We start from the raw sequence: 6,036 nt of genomic DNA on the forward strand, positions 1-6,036 counted from the left end.
GACTGACTCAGACTGCCCTATTAACATCCTACTGGAAACACTCTTGCAGTTCAGATTACATTTTATTCTTAATATAGCAGTAAGCGTAAGCCTTCTAACTCTCATAAAAGGTCCTTCAGGCCGCAGCTTGGCCATCCGCTGGAACAGAGACAAGCATCGAAAGGTTGCCACAATAAAGAGTCTCTCTTGACCTTGGTTTCTGAGGTGAAAGGTGATTCCTTGCAGTGCATAATTCAGAAGCACGGGCATGCCATAGTACACTGAAACAGCAGATTTCATTGATTTCCTTGGATTGCTATTTCACCAGCCTCATATGCATAGTTTATAGTGCAGTGTTTATAACAAAGCAAAGATCTGAGGGCAGCTTGTGGCCGTGGCTGTAGTGCCTTCATGCAGTGCCATTGACAGTAAGAGAACAGAGCAAGCCTTGTTACAGAGATGCTCCTAGGTGTTGCTGTGCCACCGTAACCAGCAGATTAGGCGGACTGAAGCTCCCATGATCCCACAGGCAGGAGGTTATAATGCCGTATGTTATTGCAGTTACCCAGAGTGTGAAGCATCCTTATGGAACTACACAAGCTGGTGTAATTTTGCGCGTCTCTAGATAAACCTTTCCTCTGTAATGCACAAGCCTGCACTGAGCGTAGCTGGACCACTCCCAAGACCTCACCCATAATGTTTACATTAAGTGAAAATATTTTTGTTTGCACTCTGTTATGTAACTTCTTAGATGCATCAATGCAGACACATACCAATACTTTGAAATAGATTATTTCTGACTATAGGTGAAGAGTTTGTCTTTGTGCTTGCTTTTGTACCTCTTCTGTTATAGTATAAAATATTGACTGTAAAGTTGGGATCTAGAATAAAATTGCAGATGGCAAACATGGTTAATTCAGTTTCACATTCTATTTAAACCTCCGACTGAACATAAAAATAAGCATTTCCTAAAAATAACTCAGAAATTCATTCAAAGTATGAAACCCTACATATACCCACGCAGGAAAGCAGAGAAAAGTCACAGCACACATCTTCCCTAGGCTGCACTCTGTCTCACTCTCCATCTTAAACAGAAATGTCCATGTCTCTGTAGGTGGCTGGCAGTGAAACATCCCGTGTCTTTATCTTGAACACATCCATCCATATATATATATGTTGTTCTCAGCCATATTAATTAAGAAAGGTGACTGTTCTTATTTGATTATGTAGTAAAATGCCAAGAAGGACATCCGTGGTTTTGAAAGCTGATGTTTACACCTAACACAGGCAACTGTGCTGGAGTAAATAACAGCTTTGTAACAGAGGTGGTTGGCGTGAACACTGTCCTGGCAAAAAGTCTTTCTTTTAAAGGTATGTAAGATGACACACAGTTACAGGAGAAAAGGGCAATAAACAAAATTAACCTTAGGGAAATAATCAACTTTCCAATTGCCTGATTTAATTTTGACTCGTTATTCTGCTGCCAAGAGGGGTTGCAAATTTTCTGCATTTGCAGGTGGATGTGCTGGGAAGAGGGTGCAGGACACAATGGCTCATTTGCTTTTCCCTTCATTAGCACCTGCAAAGGGAGATGTCAGCCCAAGTACAGCAGCTGTGGCACACTCTGGATATCCTTCAGCTCCTTTCCCCAGTACCACCCCCCAGACCCACAGAGCCTGGTGTCATCTACTGTGTTCTGCTCGTTGCCTTTCGGGAAGCAGCATTAATGTTGGCCCACTTTATTTACTAGAACAGATGCACTGTAGGTGTACATCTGGCCCACTGAGACACACTCAGGTCTGTGCTTGGATTACATGCATAACAGAACATTAGTGAACTCATTTACAACTAGCATTTTTGTTATTCATAGTCACACATTTGAAATGCCATGCAGACATGCCCTACCAGACAAGTATGATTCCTAATCCTATTGCTTTGCTGAAAAATTATAAACCAAAGAAACGCCCAAACCAATACAAAGTATCCCAAATTCACAGAAAACCAGACAAAATGAAGCAGAATTGATGCTTTTTTCCATTACATGGAAGAAGTATTTCTTAATATGGTTTGAAACACGTTGGGTTTTGAAAATATACTTTCAACCTGATGAAGCTAACCTCTGTCACAATTTCATTAAGATAAATTGGCTAACCTGCGCCCCAGGCCCCTAGCAAACACTGCCAAAGAACACTGTCCAGAAACCTGAGAGGAATCAGAGTTACTGGGTGATAAGGAGATATCAATGTTATGCACTCCCAGACCACACTGTGTGGGGAAAGCTACTTCTGTGACACTAGTACAGGGGTCCTCAAACTATGGCCCGTGGCTGGATATGGCCCCCCAGGGTCCTCAATCCAGCCCCTGGTATTTACAGACCCCCCTGCCGGAGGTTGTGGGGAAACTAAGCAGCCACAGATGACTGCCTGCCACTTCATCTGTGCGCCAGCCCCCTAGTTAAAAAGTTTGAGGACCGGACCGCTGCACTAGTACCACCGCATTGCTGCCTCCCCAGTCTTTGATGTACTCAACCTGACAAGAGCCTGCAATTATGAGATTTGTTTTTAAGATTAGGAAACAAATGAAATGCAGAAAGATTTGTTCTCCTTGCTAGCCATCGTTTGGTCTTGTGTTCAAATTAAAATATCAGCCTCTCCTAGTGTCAGGAGGCTCAATGCGATGGTATGCAGATAGCCTGAATCCCGCCTAGCCCCGTATGCCTCGTGTTTCCTCTTGGCTGATCCCGGGTAGCTGCCCCCACGCATCACTTCAGCCTCCTGCATCTCCCCGCAGTCACCTGTCAGGAACCATTAGCTCCCTCCATTGCCTAGGTGTAGGGATGGGGGTGAAATTAAGGACTGGGACTACAGGCTTTCATTTCAAATAACAAGCCTTACAAGTTAAGAGAAAAATCTGAAAACTGGAAATAAAGGTTGAAAAACACGCAGGGCAAATAAACCTTACTCTCAACATCATGATTTTTTTTTATTTTAATCTTCTTTTTCAAGTTACTGTCTGCTTTTTCTGGAGTCCAAAATTCTTAGTGCAGTGGCTGTAACAATCTATGGGTAAAAGTCTTTGGAGAGAGGGTTCTGATTTTTTTTTTGTATATGTATTGGCAGCGTGTAGTGCAGTGGATCTGGGTCCCCCTGAACACTGGCAATAGGGCAGTGGGTTTGGATGGGACCCAATGTAGCTGCAGCACTGCAGGCTCTGTCAGAGGCAGAGGTTTCCCTTCACTTGATTTGGTCTACCCTTCATGTGTTACCTGGGAAGATACCCTGATACTCAAACCAGTGACCCCCAGACATCATCTTCCATAAAAGAGCTCAGTAGAGAGAGTAGAAAAATGAGATCGGCAAGCCTTCCCATAGGAAACACTGTGAATAGGCTGTCTCTCAGAAACTCATAATAGCAGCATCATTTACAGGCTTAAGACAACAATTAAATGTGCTAAGAGGCTGATCCTTCCTATTAAATAGTTTAAAAAGAGTAGGGTACTGACTAATCCAAAGAAAACACTTTGCATGTAAAACCTGAAGGCTGGTGAAAAAAAACCCCACAACAAATAGCATGGCAGAATGACAGAAGGAAAACCACAGTAAATACAACAGGAGCTGCAGTAGCAGAAGAAAAAAGATCTATAAAAACTCCAGCTTTGTGGTTGGACTGTAACAACCATAGTGCCCACATACCTATGGCCATGGGGTGTACATGTACCTGTCCTCAAGCCTGAGGCTGAACTCAGCATTTGACTAAGCCACAGAGAGCTGTGCAGGCTTAAGCAGTCCCCAAGCAGCTGTTCCAGGTCACTCCTTTATCTTGCAGCAGCATCCCTCTGTTCTGCCAACACAAATGTTTCATAAAACTCCTGATGAACCAGGACCGGCAAATGGTCAGACATAGTATGGGGGTTTACTCCCTCTGGAAAAAAGAGATTTTATATCTAGCTGAAAAAAAAATATGTGAATCAATAGGAGGTTTTTGTTTCAAACTGTATGTGTATTTTCATCATGCTTGTTGTCCTTCCTTTCCCGTGTGGCACTGCTTGCCCAGATCAGAAGAGCCCAAGCAGCAGCCCATACAGCAGCATCTGCTCCACAACAGCACATTTCGCAGCAATACAGCTACCTTAACCCCGATTCATTTCACTGCTGGGATCTGGGTGTGCATTGAGGGAGAGTAAAGTAGAGAGGGTTAAAACTGATACTAAATACTTTAGATAGGATTGATATTATTTACAATTAGTCACCTGATTATGTAGACTTTATAGTCAAAGGGACAAACCAGGCACCCCCTAAAAGCAGTTATCCTGCTCTGCACTGGTGAGATAAGACAGCAAGGATGATGTGTGCTCCAACAGAAGCTTCTTCTCTTTCTCTACTGACTATGAAAGTTGTCTAGATGATTAGCTCAAATTTATAAAATTAGCTTCCAAGTGGCTAAATAAAAAGTTTCCCTGCAAGAAACACCCCTAAACAGAAAAGGACATCAAAACACCTTCTTACATAAAGCAGATAAGAGTTTTTTGCAAAATATTTAAAAATTGTGATTTAACAATCCGCTTTCTGAGTACATACAGCCACAGTTCTAAAAATCTGCTGATCATTTCAGGAACTGACTGTTCTTTCAAGCGTATCAAATGCAGTCAGTTAGAAAATCTAGTATTCCACTAGAGAAAAAAAATGCTGTTATTAATCTGCTGCATCTATTTCATATGTTTTCTGTTGACTGCCTCCATTTGCAAGACAGACTGCTGCAATTTGTGTCACGTTGGTCAGGAAATAATGCAACACAAACAAACTAGCAAACAGCAGAAAGCTTTACCACTGGTCAGACTCCCCTGTCCATGCTGTTTCTGCATCCTCCAATAACCAGACCACACTCCTCCTCATCTCTACTTTACCCAGAAGCTCATCTCCCACCCTCCTCGGCGCTATTTAACCATTTTGCGGATGAGCTACAGCTGCACATCATCAAAGCAAGGCCACCGCTGCATATTATCAATGTCAATCAACCCCACTACCCTCATTCCCCTACATGAGACCACATTTACTTGCTTTAGGCTTTACTTTTTGTGCATATGCCGTACTTCCTTAGATATTTATTTTTTTTGGCCAGTTTACTTGATAAGCACAGCCAAAATTGCCCAATGCCACCATGACAAAAATCTTAACAGTTTCTTTCCTGTTGCCTAATGGAGTAAAAATGCAACAGGTATAAATCATATTTATATCTTAAAGAGCTTAAAGGGTAGTTTGAATGTTTTTTTTCTCTTACTGAAACTGAAAATCCAGAAATCAGTAAATATAGGATAGTTACACCAATGGTTTGCACACGACTGGAACAAGCTCCAGGGAAAAATATTTTCCCATACCTACTTTTCCTGAAATACTAATAATAAAAAATAGTAATTAGACCTGGGACTTCTGCAGATGAGGTCTGAACCTTAGGAGCTGGAGCAAAAGGTCTGCTGTCTGAGAACATTAGCAAAATTACATTCTCTGTGGGCCAGACACAGTGGGGATGCATAATTTGCTAAACAGTCAGTTGGAAATGCATTGGCATAGATAATAAACTTCTTGACAGTGAGACCTTATGCAGAGTCATATTTTTGTGCTGTAACATGCTACATACAATGTTGGGTGACCAGAAGAAGCCAGCTTTGCTGCCCCTGAAGGTAGACTTTCAACAACATCAGTACGTGGCTGTGTTTGGTTTACAGCAGGAAAACATTAAACAAAGATTAAGAAGTGGTCTAGTCAGAAATAAACAAAATAGTAATATGGATAATAGCTCATTTCTTATACTAAAATAGGGAGCAGGAAGTCAGTGACAGTTTCCACAAATTTTTATCAGAGACCTATAGCTTTCATGAGTAACATCAGACAGTTCTGATATGTGATACATGGGGCAATTTCATATGGCTTGATAAGTGTAAACAAGTCCTGAGGTGCTTGAATATTTTTTTTCATTAATGAACTACTATTTTATTTTTTTTAAGCTGTAACTGTATTGAATGGACTACGTAGATAGAAATTTATTTCTAGGGCTATAAAG

This window comes from Falco peregrinus, chromosome 2, assembly GCF_023634155.1.
Source record: "Falco peregrinus isolate bFalPer1 chromosome 2, bFalPer1.pri, whole genome shotgun sequence".
Lineage (NCBI taxonomy): Eukaryota > Metazoa > Chordata > Aves > Falconiformes > Falconidae > Falco > Falco peregrinus.